This window comes from Onychostoma macrolepis, chromosome 10 (assembly GCF_012432095.1).
Source record: "Onychostoma macrolepis isolate SWU-2019 chromosome 10, ASM1243209v1, whole genome shotgun sequence".
NCBI classification, from domain to species: domain Eukaryota; kingdom Metazoa; phylum Chordata; class Actinopteri; order Cypriniformes; family Cyprinidae; genus Onychostoma; species Onychostoma macrolepis.
The window spans coordinates 20,054,663-20,069,892 of NC_081164.1; the positions used below are offsets into that span (position 1 = coordinate 20,054,663).

The 15,230-nt window shown below is 36.8% G+C and overlaps 1 protein-coding gene across 5 annotated transcripts in view; it reads left to right on the forward strand.

Annotated features, from left to right (window-relative positions):
• The window catches only part of kirrel3a (kirre like nephrin family adhesion molecule 3a), a 138,527-nt gene that overhangs the window by 66,777 nt on the left and 56,520 nt on the right, over positions 1–15,230 (forward strand). The window lies entirely within an intron of this gene.

The window sequence follows — 15,230 nt, forward strand, 5'->3', positions numbered from 1 at the left end:
TCAAACTCTCCTCCTCACCATGCATTAAGACACACATTCTCTTCCAGGCAGATTTGTAACATCTTTAGATGATTGGAACCTCTTAATTATTGCCCTGATGGAGGAAATAGGGATTTTCAATGCTTTAGCTCTTTTCTTTCAGTCACTTACACAACAATCTTGTTCTGCAAATCAGAACTATATTCTTTGGTTTTACTCCTTGTGATGGATGATTGAGGGAATTTGGCCTTTGTGTTTCTCATATTTATAATCCCATGGAAGTCATGGCTGGACAATTTCATGTTCCTAGTCACTCTGGTGTGCTAAAAATGTATAGGCTAAATATGAATGGGATTATACTTCAGAGATATTTTACTCAAAAGAATTTCTAGGTGTGCCAATAATTGTGGCCAACATGCATTGGAAAAAATGAGATTTTCTCCCCACTTCCGATTGTTTTACTTCAATGAAGGTTAGAATTTTTGTTAATTTTTTTAATGAAAGATCAAAAAGATCAACGATGCAGATTTATTTTCACAGCCACCTTTGCTCTTATTTACCAAGGGTGCCAATATTACTGGAGGGCACTGTACATACTCATTATAATAAGTAAATGTATTAATATGTTAATATACAAATATATTTATTTTACTTTTACTGTAACACTCCAAAATCCTGTATAAATGAACGTAACCAAAATCCAACTTCACTCTTGACCACTCCAAACAGCCGTGATATTAACCTGACTATTAATAATCCATCATCAAAAGTCCATAATCCTGAGCAAACACTCCTGATATTTCACATCAAGCACCTTGAGAGAGTCTTAGTCATGTTTTCAGAGGACTTGAGGGCCTTAGGAAAGCATGTCAATGAATTTTGTGCTTCCCTCCCTCTGTGTATTGAAAGATTACCCATAGTCCAAAGCTTTTCCATTCAAGTGCTTGATTGACATGTGGAGAGACTGTTCAGCACAACGGCTGGCCCCTCTTTGACACTCCATTTAGTCCATTTAAAACACTCTTGAGAGATAATCTAATATTATAACCTTTCTGATTCCTGCATGTATTGTCAGTATTGTTGGGGCAGGCCAAAGTGAAGTGGCTGTAGTTTTCCTTTTGACTTGTTTCAGATGCCATTCAAGTTGAAGAAGACCTAGGAAAGAAGGTTTAAATTGCCACAATTGTGAGTGTACTGTACAGTACGTGTGTATTCACTTGCATTAGTAAGGGCCTTAGCAGAAGATTTAGAGCCATGTTCACATTTAGATGTCTTTTGTGGACAGAGTCTGTTTTTGCAATGGCTTAAAGAAGTTAGTTTACTCATTGAAAATGAACATCGTTATTTTTGGCTCATTCTCATGTCAGCCTTAACCATCTTTCGTGAAGCACAAAATAACAAGTCTAGCAGATTTTCTTTTCCCTTCAGTGGTAGAGAATGGATGGATGGATGCTGTTAAGCTTGAAAAATGACAAAGCGAAAGCTTGAAAAATGGAAGAAATCATTATAGTCGTCCTTATAGCTTGTTCACTTTAAAGTATTCGAAGGTTATACAGCATTGTGTGAAGGAAAATACAGAAATCGAAGTTGTTTTTACTGATAATCATCACCCTAGCTCACACTTTCACATATTCAAACATGATTGGTCACTTAAAATTTGAAGAAATTTGCCATGATAGATGTCGAACACAGCATATTTCAATAGACACATAAGCTATACCATTCAAAATTTGGAGTCTGTTAATATTTTCAAACACATTTCTCACCAAGGCTGTATTTATTTGATCAAAAAATGCTGAAAAATTGTGAAATATTGTTAGAATTCAAAATAACTCTGTTCCATTTCCATTTTGGTTGTGGTCTCTGAATGGTAGCAGTACATACAAAATACTTGTCTGAAAAACAAATGTGTTCCCTCTACCAGAAAAGAAATTAATCTTGCAATTTTACAGCAATTTCACAAGGTTCATGTATTAAAGTGCCAGTTAAGTTTTAGCATACAGTCTGTGTGGATTTGATATGGCGTGAGCTTGAAATTTCATTAAACGCATCGCAAAGACATAATGTTTTAAAGGTGCTGTATGTAGGATTGACACCCAGCGGTTGAACTAGGTATTGCAGTCCAAATTCAAAATATTGGAGACGTTATTTTCACCCGGCCTCTCCTCCTCAGACTTGACGCACACGCAGGTTGCCAGATTAACAATACCAACAGGAACGAGCGCACATGAGGATGAATACAATTAAATACACTGTGTTTTCCACCAACTGGCAACCCGCGGTGCCGAAATACAATTGGGTAAACTGGCAGTGGGCGGATTTCACAAACCATAACAAACACAGACATTCCGGGCCGGAATGCACATTTTCAAAGGAGAATAACTGACTGTAGCATTGTTTTTCAGATAAACATGTATGTTAACTTAGCATGTTTCTTAAATATCTGCAAACATATTATGGTATTTTTATGCTTTAGTAGAGTCAAAATCCTACATACAGCACCTTTAACAACGCAATTAGTTAATAACACACATGCAGCAAACAGTTGTCTGGCTTTTAGTCTGTCACATCTGATTCTTCTCCTCCTGCCAGTTAGTCCATTACTCAGATCCAAGTGTTTTTTGTTTTTTTTTCTCCCTCGTGTTTGTAAATCTTGGAACGACTCCAGTCAAATCTTCCAGCAGATTTCTGAATTGGTAAAGCCAAAAACAGCCTCAGTAACACATCGGTTACAGAGCAGGACTAGCATTAACTAAGACAACAGTGACGGATTGTGACATATGTTCAGCTACAACATGCCAAGAACTGATCTCTGTCTTCAAAAATCATCCAGCAGCTATAGGGCTACAGAAAACCTGCTGCTCAACATCCCATGAGCTTTGCAAGGCGAATGTTTGACATTGAGAAATGAAACCGGCTAGGGGAAAAAGAAACCTTTGCCCCCACTTTTTTTTGGCCAAGTTATTTCCAACTCAATATAAAGAAAAAGTGGAAGTGTCTTGTGCGGTGTGCGTGGTCTGCTGTGATTAGCAGCTTTTCTTTAACCTGAGAGTGGAAGAGATTGTTCATCTGACAGGATTCACTATGACATGATTGCTGGCCCATTGAGTTTCAACTAATCACAGCAATGTGTGTTTCTAATTGCTGACTTACAAAGTCCCTGATGGCAATTGGAGGCTGTTCTGAGCTATAATTTCTGTGCTGGCTCTTTTTCTTTCACTCTGAATCATCTGCTATCATTCCACACACATTAGACACATACAGAATATGTACACACACACACACACACACACATAGTTAAATATTCACAAAAAAGAGACACACAAGCCTGCACAAACAACACTGAATTCCACAGACACCTGCATAACCTAAAATCAGGGATCTGCACATCTCACAGGCTAAGAATCATTTGGTGCATTTGATTGATATTTAGGCAACATACCATCAAAACTGACCCAATTCTACTTCATTAATAAATGTTCCTTGTTTAATTAGAGTCACTTGTTTGTGAATGCAGATACACTGGTTGAACTGTATGGTTTTTGATTGGAAAAAAGAGAACCTTTTCAAAATAATAATTCACTTGCAAATCTGACTATACTGTTTGCACTGTGTTATTTAATTATCTAAAAAGAATTGGTTTGTAAGAATCGCGTGTGTCTGACACACTTGTTGCACCGTATTGTTTTGGGTTCACAAAAAAGAACCTGCTCAAAAGAGTCATTTGTTTGTGAATCAGACTACACTTGTTGCACTCAATGGTTTTGATTCACTAAAAAGAATGGATTCTTTATAGTCATTTTATTGTTTGTGAATTGGACTATACTGATTGCACTGTGTGATTTTTGATTCACCCAAAAAAGAATCTTTTCAAACGAGTCATTTGTCTTTGAATCTGACTACATTGGCGGCGTAGTATTATCTGATTCAATAAAAATAACAAATTCATAAGAGTCATTTGTGAATCTGACTTTTTTTCCTTCAGATATTTAGATGATTTGCACAGCTACTTTATCACAGACTATATCGGATACCAAAAGAGCTGCTTTGTCTATATTAGCGGTCATTTTAAAAAGACATACATCTAGGTCTAGCACTGCATTACTTCCCACTGATATACTATGTTTTACACTTGTTGCATTCCACTGTGAATGCTTTTTTGTCTTTAACTGTGTAAGTGTTAATGAAAGATTCCTCCAGATTATCCCGGATAAGTGAGAGCTTGTAAATAGAAATGTTTCTATGAATCTCATTCTGAATTCCAGCAGCAGAAAGCTACCTCTCTGTATCTGTCCACGGGGAACGCCGCTCCAACCGTGGATGCGCGACTTGAAGTTTATTCCCAAACAGCATTTGTAAGCGTGCTTTGATTGTGACCCACTCAGACGCTGTTGTATTAATTCTTTCTCTCTGAGCCGTTTGCTGTCGCAGGAATCTGACAGGGCACCTGAGCGTGGTTTCAGAGACAGAAGCTATTTTGAGTCGCGAGATAAAACTAGGCCCCATCCCACGTTGTTTTCGCGGCGGGTGGTCTCTGTTCCCACATTGTCGGGGATTGTTTACTGAGGGAGAAGGCAGGGCCGCTGCCAAGCGCGGTCTGTCAGAGACGAGAGAGTGGTCTGGTTATGACACAGCCTGTCGCGTGTGCATGCGCCTTGGGAGGGACGCGTGACTGCGGCTCAAACGCTACTTCTGACATTTCCATTAGACACAGGGTTATGGATCTGCCTGGGCCAGGTGGGTACAGGAGAGCCATGGCAGTGTCACAGCCTGTCTGCTTTAGCTGCGAGGGACACATTACTTAACCTGCCACAGCAGCCCCGCTGACATTTGAGCCGAGACTCACAAAACACAGCACTGAAGGAATCCGTTTCATCGCCATTGCTTTAATTTCCCTTCTCCTTTATGGATAATGAAGACATGGCGTTGCCTGAACTGCCTGGAGGTTTGTAGGTGTATGTTTGTGCGCAGTATTTACCACGGATGGGATTTCCCAAACAGGGGTTTGTGAAGACCTGGAGGTTTGTAAGGGAACTGCAGTGGGTTCGTGAGTTGATGAAGAGCTAAATAAATAGTATAACCCCGCACATAACAAGCGGACAAGAATATATCTATTTTGGTCATGAATTAAGAATTTGTTTCCTTGTTTTAGTAAATTCTGAACACGTTGTACTAAATCATTCTCTCATTTTATTAAATCATGGCCAAAAATTAAGAATTTGTTCCCTCGTTTTAGTAAATTGTGGACACATTGTACAGATTTGTTCCCTTGTTTCAGTTAAATCATGGCAATAAATTAAGAATTGTTCCCTCTTTTCAGTGAATTGTGGACACACAATTTAGACATACATTTAGTACTAATGTACTAACTAATGTACACACAATGTACTACTTCCTTCACTCGTTTTAATAAATTAAAAAATTACAAATTTGTTCCATTATTTTAGTTAACCCATGGCCAGAAACTAGGGATGTAACGATGAACCGCGAGCAGGTTGAAAATCGATTAAAATATGTGAAGATTCAAATCGGTTGAGATGCCAAACAAATCGCAATACAATTGGAGTAAGAGTTTATATGAATGTATTTCTGAGGGGAACTGACTGTCTTTAGAACAGTTTACGTGGCTGTAAACGGCACATCTACGCTCTACCGTTTACAGCGGTAACCCAGGAAACACTACATCATTGCTGTTCATAGCACCACCTGCTGGCAGAAAGTGAATTCACGTCTCATTCAGCTCGTCTGCTGTTTTGTTCAGATATGTTTTATGTAGTTTCACAAAACTAAAGTCAGACCATTCTGTTTTTGCTTAAAATTTCGAAATTATACAGTCTAATTTAGATGAAAAACTGCTCATGTTACATGTATGCAGCATCTTTGTTTGGATCGTGATTAAAATGCAGTGGTTGCCTGTAATTTTAAATGGAAAGACCACAGACAGAGCCTTGGTTTGTTTATATGAATACATTTCTTTTATTTGTGTAACTTGCTTATTTGATTTGGGGTTTGTTTTAATATTTCAATTTAGTTTTGTTATATTTGCGGCAATAGCCTAATAAAACGTCACCTTCTCATTTACTGTATAATGTCTTCAATCTCATTTTGTTAAAAAAGATTGTGAGAATATCGAATCGTGAAATTAAAATCATGAATCGAATCGTGAGTTGAGTCAATTGTTACATCCCTACCAGAAACTATAAATTTGTTCTTTCTTTTTAGAAAAGCATGGCCACGTTGTTCTGAATCATTCCTTTGTTTTGGTTAACTCATGTTCACAAAATAAGAATTTGTGCCTCTGTTTTAGTAAATCGTGGACACATTATATTGTTCCCATTAATTAAATCAAAATGAGTGAATGAATTAGTACAATGTGGCAACGATTTGTCAAGCACCTGTGTTCATGCACAAATGGACTATAATTTGAGCTGTTAAAAAGGCTGTTTGTTTGGCCATGCGCATACACTAAAAATACGCTTCACAACTGAAGTATGTTTGGCTGACAGAAACTGGGTTTCCTAGCAGATAGTCACACTTTCTGGTATAAATACCTCAAACATCTCCACCACAATAGCACTCAGGTAAAAGCATGCTTTTCAGCCAGGTGTTGATAGGCACAGGGGCATTAGTCATGATAAGGTCAGGCTGTCAGTTCAGGACTACACTGTAATCTTCCCCGACTCGACCTTTAGACCATAGATTAGCTCCATTAGTTCTGCTGGAGTGACGTAGTGGTGAGCAAAACTGTCGGTGTGGTAATTCACTCGATCCCAGGCTGGAGTAGAAGTCCTCCTCTGGGCAGCGGCGCTTCACAGAGCTGAAGTAATTCACTGCGACTCGCCCTTCCTAAGTGGCGGGCCGGCAGGTGGGGACGTCAGACACGTCACAACGCGAATCACATGCTACAACGGGCACGCGTGGGTTCCCGAGGCAAAAACATGCACCTGAGTTCATACATATCGAATCGGAACACAGCCCAGCATGATGAGTTGAGGCTGCACTGTGCCTTTCTGTTTTCCCCAGAGCCGCACAACATGCAAAGCCATGTGCTAATGCAATATGAGGGCCGAGATGTCAGACGGTGAGTAATTGCGGACATAAAGGTGCTTTGAGAAATTGCTTGTCAAACAATTTGGTGTTTTATTATGAGTAGGTGCTGTGCCATACAAGGGACGTCTACTGGAAAAGCACAAGTTTCCACAGCTGCTAAGAGGTGACGAGGTTCCTCAGAGTTTGTGGTCCCAGGTTCCCACAGTAATTAGCCGTGTTGGAGCTCGGTCTGCCCTGCCTGTGCAGGACCTGGGCCCAAACGCCGGCGCTAATGAGAAAGGAGCGTTTTGCCTCTTTTATTTTTTTTCTCCGTTGGATTGGCTTTACGGCAATGTTAAAACTGCAATTATCGCTTGTCATCACAGTGTGTGACAATTGCCAGCCTTTGCTCTGCCCTAAAAAGTAAATTGCCAGCGAAAGTCTGACAAACTCCTTTAGGATTCTAACACATCCTCGTCTCACCTCCCCCTCTTTATAATTTAAGGACAATTATCAGCTATGTAAAGAATAAATCAGCTTTCGAGGCTGCGTGTTAAATTCGTTTTCTGTGTGTGTGCTTACATGTGTGTGGATGTGTCCTTGTGGCTGCTTTAGAGTTCTGTGAGTGAACGTGGAGCTGGTGGTGAAGGGAGCAGAAGCTCTTTGAGTGTCAGGCAGCAGGATTATTGCCCCGGGCAGCCCTGCAGGCCAGAGGGGGTGGCTGAATCAGGCAGGAGTGCAGGAGGCCTTGGGTTTACATTCATCCGTGCCCTCGTCGTACACAGGAGCAGCTGGAGCTCCATGAGATGCTACCGCAGCCAAACAAAACCACCGGCCTGGTTCCTAGCCTGGTTTCTGGAAAGAATGTATAAACACATATGCTAAACCTCTCAGTGGAAAAAAAAACAAAAACGCTGTATGTGAAAATAAAGATGAAATAAATGTCACCAACACGCAATCATTAACTCCTTGAGCGGAATGACTCATTTGCCTAGCGGTTTGCTTTGTGATTTGCATACGTGAATGCTTTGCAAATTACCATAATGTTGCCGATTACAATTTGTAATTTAGACCCTGGTCTAGTTTTGCACTCTTTGATGTTCAGATGCACCTGTTTTGATCTTATTTGTCAGAAGAGCAGTTGAATTTGGAATTTAACATGGTAGTTAAACTAACTCTCGTCAGCCATACATTGGGTACAAAATAGGGCACACAATTTCTAAATTTATTCATGTATTTATTTAATGGTGAGTGAATGGTGGTTAATCTCTAGAGGTCAAATTAAATTTTATATGAATTTCAAATTTCAGCTATTTTATTTTCTGTGGGGCTTGCAAACATTAAATTAACTTCAAAAGTAATACAATTTAAAAAGAAAACAGCTAATTTGGTACATTTTTACTATGTTGTAGTTTTTGATAAACAATTGTTTATGTGTTTATTTAATGGTCAGTGCAAGACTGCGTTATAAGGTGGTAAAAATTTTATATAAGCAGATTTCTTATATGGGATATGGAATTTTTCATTAAATGAACTTCAATTAATAACATTTAAAATCGCAAACAGAATGTGTACATGGGTAAATTGGGGTAACTTGGGTATATTTCTCTTTAAAATTTAAAAAAATATATTTTTTCATTACAATATTTATTCATTTTTCCTTGTACAAATGTCTCTGAAGTTTGTGTAAAAAGTGAGAAAATGTAATGTTTGTTTACTTAACTTTTTTCCACCGTTTGTAAACAGGGTCAAAATTAACTTTTAAAAATTCAAGGAAGTAGTGTTTAATGCAAAATTGGCACACATATAAATATTACTTTTGCAATTATTGTATGATTTTATTTTAGACACTAGAAGTCTAGAAATTCAAGATCTCTGAGGTGGGACGGGGGAATTTGATGTGTGTAAAACTAGCTATTTTTCATTTCAAATGTACCAGATTCATGGAAAATGCCTCTGTCCTTTAGAACAGTGTTTGATATTCATATACATGGAGCATTTCTCAGCATGATGGCATGACTGGGCAGTAGATTGGTATTTAAAGGCCTTTGTGTGAGTTTTTGAGAGAAGGGAATAAAGCAGTGTGACAGTATTGATGATCTTCACAACAGAACTTAATCTGGTTCCCCAAATAAGATATCATCTCCCCTCAGAAATTACTTCAATCCAGATTGTCAATCCTTACTGAAAGCATTTTTATTTTTCTCGGAAGAATGTGTGCACATTGTAGATCATTGTAGAACTATATGATTGCTGATTATTGTGAACTTTCAGTGAATATCGGTCTTCCTCCCAACAAGGCCACGATCAATCTGAGCCAGGCAAAAAGAAAGTATCTTTGACTCCATTATTCTTTGTGTCCTTTTACATCTCAAGGTTGTGCTGTAGGGTTTGTAATCACTTTGAAGGAAATGTTAGTTAAGAAAGAAGCTTCTTCAGCAGTCATACAAACACATTATGAAGATCAATAAACACTGTGCAGATTCATGTTTATTTCATTGGGCAAATCCAAGCCGTGCAACACACAGAACAGCGATTTCTGCAGTTTTCAGGCCTAGGGAGTTGAACTTCTTGAGTGTTTGAATTTTATGGCGGAAAGATTCAGACCATGTCCGTCTTTTGAAGAGCAGAGAGGTCTGGGTGGAATTGGAGGCCCTCTGATTTCTCTTGGCTAACAGCTCGGTTTTGAATTTGTGAGTTTTGAAGACTCAGTTCAGAAATCAATCCAGAAATCAAAGTGATTCATGTTCCACTTCTGTCGTGCACGATGTCTTTTGCTTAGAGTGGCAAAGACCAGGCCAGCTGAACCTATTTTCTGATACGGCACAGCTCTTGCTCCTCGAAAGCAAGTGCAATTTTGCATAGCATTTTCCAAAACTACTCCCAATCTTTCAAGGCCTTCTTAGCGGAGCAAGTTGAAGTTTGGTTTTTGACCGCGGCCCCGAGGACAACATATCAGCTGAAAGTGAAAGTGATGCTTTAGTATGATGCTTTAATAGTTTTTATGGTTTGTTGATATTTTTCAGTACAGGATTAGAACAATGTGTATATGTAAAGGCTTCTATATATATATATATATACACACTGCCCTTCAAAAGTTTGGGATCAATCTTTTTCTTTTTTTAAGAAGCCTCTTCAAATCTACAGAAAAACTGTTATATTGTTAAATATTATTACGGTTTAAAATAATGGTTTTCTATTTTAATATGCTTGAAAATATAATTTATTCCTGTGATCGATTTATTTTTAATTTTCAGAATCGTTACTCCGGTCTTCGGCATCACGTGATCCTTTCTGAAATCATTCTAATATGCTGATTTCCTGCTCAAGAAACATTTATTTTATTATTTTTATTAACATTATTTATTATTTTATTATTTTTATTTTATTATTATAAAATAAATTTTAATATCAGTATTTTTGTGGAAACCATTATACACTACCATTCAAAAGTTTGGGGTAAAACAAAAAAATATTTATTTAAAAATAAATAAATAAACAAATCCTTTTTTTTTTTTCAGCATAGATGCTCGAAATTGATTAAAACTTACAATACTATAATATTACAAAAGATTTCTATTTCAAATAATTGTTCTTTTGAACTTTCTATTATTCAGTCCTGGGGAAAATGTATCATGGCTTCCACAAAAATATTAAGCTGCAAAAACTGTTTTCAACATGGATATTAAGAACCATTATTAATTGAGCACCAACAATAGGCTAAATGATAATAATTGGGCACCAATCAGCATATTAGAATGGTTTCGGAAGGATGATGTGACACTGAAAACCGGAGTAATGGCTGCTGAAAATTCAGCTTTGCATCACAGAAATGACATTTTAACCCTCTGTGGTCGAAGGCCACGGCGGCATGCTTTGTGGCAGATTTTCCTGATAACGCTGAAAAGATCTTAAATTAATAAATTATATTAATTAATATATTTAAATAGAAAAAAGTTCTTTTGAATTGTAATAATAATTGACAAAATTCCTACTTCTACTGTATTTTTGATCAAATAAATGCAGCCTTGGTGAGCACATTTTTCAAAATCATTAAAAAATCTTAATTATCCCCAAGTAATGAGCCATTTTAACAACACACATATTTTTGTGGGCCGAGAAGAAAAAAACATTTGTAATATTTCTGTTGCATGCTACATTAATCTGCCACCTGTTTCTGTACCTGAAGTAGCTGCTCGCTTCGCTCATCTCACATTGATCTAAGGCACGGGAATGTTCGAAGAATAACAATAAAGTAATCTTGTTTCCTTCGGCTTTTGACCAATTTCACCGTACCGTAGGAGGCTTATGACACGCAATTTCTAAACACCTCTGAAGCGCAGTGGTAAAGTAGTCCTTTGACAACAAGACAACAGAGCTGATTGCCTCTTGCACAAAAGGCTCCTCCATTTCTCCCTCTCTCTCTCTCTCTCTGTCTTTCTCTCTGGAGGTGGTAAGGATGCTAGAGGGCCGTTTTTTTAATGAGCTGTAGCATCAGCAGCACTCAGGCATAAATTGCTGACACTGTTTACTGCAGGCGTTTTGCTCCTCTCAGCTGACCCTTTAGCTTCCACAGCCACAGTTAAATAAAGCTGCTTCTGCTCTTCCACAGGTAAGATATTCAGACAGCAGCTAAATCCACCTCATAAAGTCTAGATTAGTTCATGGATCCGATTCGTCGAGGATGAGCATAAAAGCTGACCATATTTACTTTCATAATAAATGTTTCCCATCTTATTGTTTCAAATTCATAAGCACTCATTATTATTAATATATATGTATTGTATGGTACTATATATACAGTATATATGCACATTATTGTTCAAAGGTTTGGGTTCAGTAGGGTTTTTTTTTTCATCTTTTGAAAAAGTTTTCTTATGCTCACCAAAGCTGTATTTATTTTATGAAAAATACTTTAAAAATAATAATATTGCGAAATATTATTAGAATTTAAAATAACTGTTTTCTATTTTAGTATTTTATACATGAGATGGCAAAACTGAATTTTCAGCAGCCATTACTCCAGTCTTCAGTGTCACATAATCAAGAAAATATTCTTATTATTAAAAACACGTTACTGATCCAAAACTTATCAGCAGATTTATGTTTATTTAATATAAATAATTAATTGTTCATAAATAAAATAAGCCTGTGCACAATTCATCAGTGCTTATTATTCTAGTTATTAATATTATTCTGTATTTTTTTAAATAATTATTTTTGTTTTTTAAATATAATCTATATTAGATTTTTTTACTATATATTTAGCAAAAGAAAGCTCCATGGGAACAAAGCCATTTCACTTTCACAAGGCAGACAATTCACACTTCTTGTAATGATACCCTGGGAAATCAATTTCATGCAAAATATATGTTGCATTATTACTCCAAGCTTGAGTCCTTACCAGATAAACAGTTTTTTTATTTTTATTTTCCAGGTAGCTTTTGCGGTAGGTTTCAAAAGGGCAGTAATACAATAAACCCAATCAATCTTACATGTTGATCTTGTAAATAACTTCCCTGTCATCTTGCTCTCGCTCTCATTCTCGCTTGGTTTCTTTTCTCTGAGAGCGTTCAATGTCCCGCCTGAATGCTGTTTTTCTCTCCCTTTGTTATGCTCAGAATTGACGTCTTCTGGGAGTGATATTTAAATCTGTGTCCAGGAAATGGAACCGCAGGAATCCAATAACAAAATTCATTTGTCTAGATTTGACTTGGGGTGCTTTGCCCACTGCGAGGGGATGCGCCAAACCTGCGAATGTAATGATTGGATTTATTTATCTATTTGTGGCTCTCATTAGAGCTGTCCATGGATCCAAGAGCCCCTGCTGTGGATATTGGTCTGCTTTCATGAAACACAACTGCTGGGTCTCATAAACAAAAGATGCTGTGATGCCCTGGATGGAGATGGTGAGGTGTATTTATCGTTTTGCGTCTGTTTGTCCAACGAAGGTGATTTTCAGACTGTGTATAAAACACCCTTAGATTCGGCCAGTCAAAAGTCCAGTTACATGCACTGAATCGCTTGCATTCGTTCAGAGTGACTGACCGTTGACATGCATGTAGACTTGCCTTTCATTCATTTAAAGTATGATGTGAATAACCACACATCTTTACAAATATCCTTTAGAAAAACATTCCCTATTAAACTGTTTGATTAGCCTGAGTCCAACACAAAAGCTGTGCAGTGCAGTTCATTAGTTTTGATTTTCTTTACACTATGTGGGAGAGTCTGGGCAACATCTTTGTAAAACCTTCGCATATTCAGACAGGTCGGTGGTGAGAAAGATTTCTAAACACTGCCACTTTTGGAAGTTATTGCAGATGCATAATATTTACATTCCAACTCCTCTCTAATATAAACTTTTAATGAAGTTTGCAAGTTTTCATAAACTTTGCATGTATTTATAACTTTGATGCTGGAGGACCGCCTGTGACATTTCATCATTGTGCACTGTCAGTTTCATAAGTATTTGAAATGCCAGGGCAACTCTGAAGATCACTCAAAACACTGAATGAACGTGGGAATCACAGGCTGCATTCTTCTTTTGGCTCTCACTCCATCGTTCATTGAAGTAATAGTTCATAAAAATGCAGTCATTATTTACTCTCCATCATTTGTCATCATTTACGCTATGTTTTTTACTGCCTCTGTGGAACAGAAAAGGACAATTTTAGTAAAATATTTACACTGCTCTTTTCAATACAGTAAAAGCGAATGAGACAGACGCGGTAGAGCTCTGTCAAAATATCACCATAAAAGCAGTCAATACGAGCTCTCATATCTCTTTTGTACTTGCTCAAACTTGATCAGTCTTCATGCGCCATATTCAGACAAACACAAATGAGGTTTGACAGCTTGTGGTTGAGGGAAATAAGCTGTGAATGATGACTTTTGATGAAATTTCTGTCTGTTCCTCATATGGCTTTAGAAGACTTTTGTCATTTCTGGAGTTTGGAAAATTCTGCCTAATGTCTCCATTTTGTGTTTGTTGGTAGAACGATCATATGGGTCAAGAATGCCTTGATATAAGACTTTCAAATGTTCTCATCTATTGGAATACAACAATCAAACTGGTTTCACTCACAAACTATATTGATGTCAAAACCTTCAACAAATGACAAAATTAAGCACAAATGCTAAAAATAATAGCAATTATTTGTTTTTCATGTATAAGTGCCATTACACTACATGCAGTTCAAAGTTTTGGTTGATGTTTTTGAAAGAAGTCACCTAGGCTACATTTATGTGGTCAAAAATACAGTCAAAATAGTAACGTTGTGAACTATTATTTTTCATTTAATATATTTAAAATGTTATTTATTTCTGTGAATTTTCAGCATCAGCACTCCAGTCTTCATTGTCACAAGATCCTTCAGAAATCATTCTATGTTGATTTGCTGCTCAATAAATACTATGTGGAAAACAGTTGTGCTGCTTAATATTTTTGTGCAAACCATAATAATTTTTTTTTTTTTTGGAGATTTTTTGATGAATAGAAAGTTTTGCGGAAGAGGATTAGGGCCAAGCAATAATAAAAAAAAATAAAACCATCTTGAGATTAAAGTCATTATAATGCAAGAATAAATTTAAATTTTGAGAAAAAAGTCTAAATAAAATGTTGAGAATAAACTCATTACTCAAACTCGAGCATTGATCTCACATTATAATGACTTTAATCTCAAGATGGTTTTATTTTTTTTTATTATTGTTTGTCCCTAATCCTCTTCCATAAAGTTCAAAGTAACAGCTTTTTTTTTTTACAATATAAATGTCTTTACTTTCACTTTTATCAATTTAATGCATCCAAGTATTAAAAAAAATAAATAAATGCCATATAACCAAAATCACATTTCATTTTTTTTCATAAAATACTATTCTATTCACCTTTCTTTTAAAGCTCTATGTGTGACAATAACTGTCTCGGCTGTGTCTATTTTTATTTCTCCCAAGAAATTTCAAGCAACACCTCAGAAACAAAGGTGAAAACAAATGACACACAACTGAGAACTCCATTAAGTCTGCTGCACTATAAAGGAGCAAAAATCCTGTGGGTTATGCTATAAACACCCTTCAGTATCTTCAACATGGGTAGGCAAGTTTTAATACAAAGCTTTAATGTTTTTTTCTTTAACAGAACTTAGATCAAGTGTTAGAATTGGTGTTATCCTTAAACAGCAAAATTAGACGGCAGCGTACAGAGAGAAAAAAAAATATGCTTG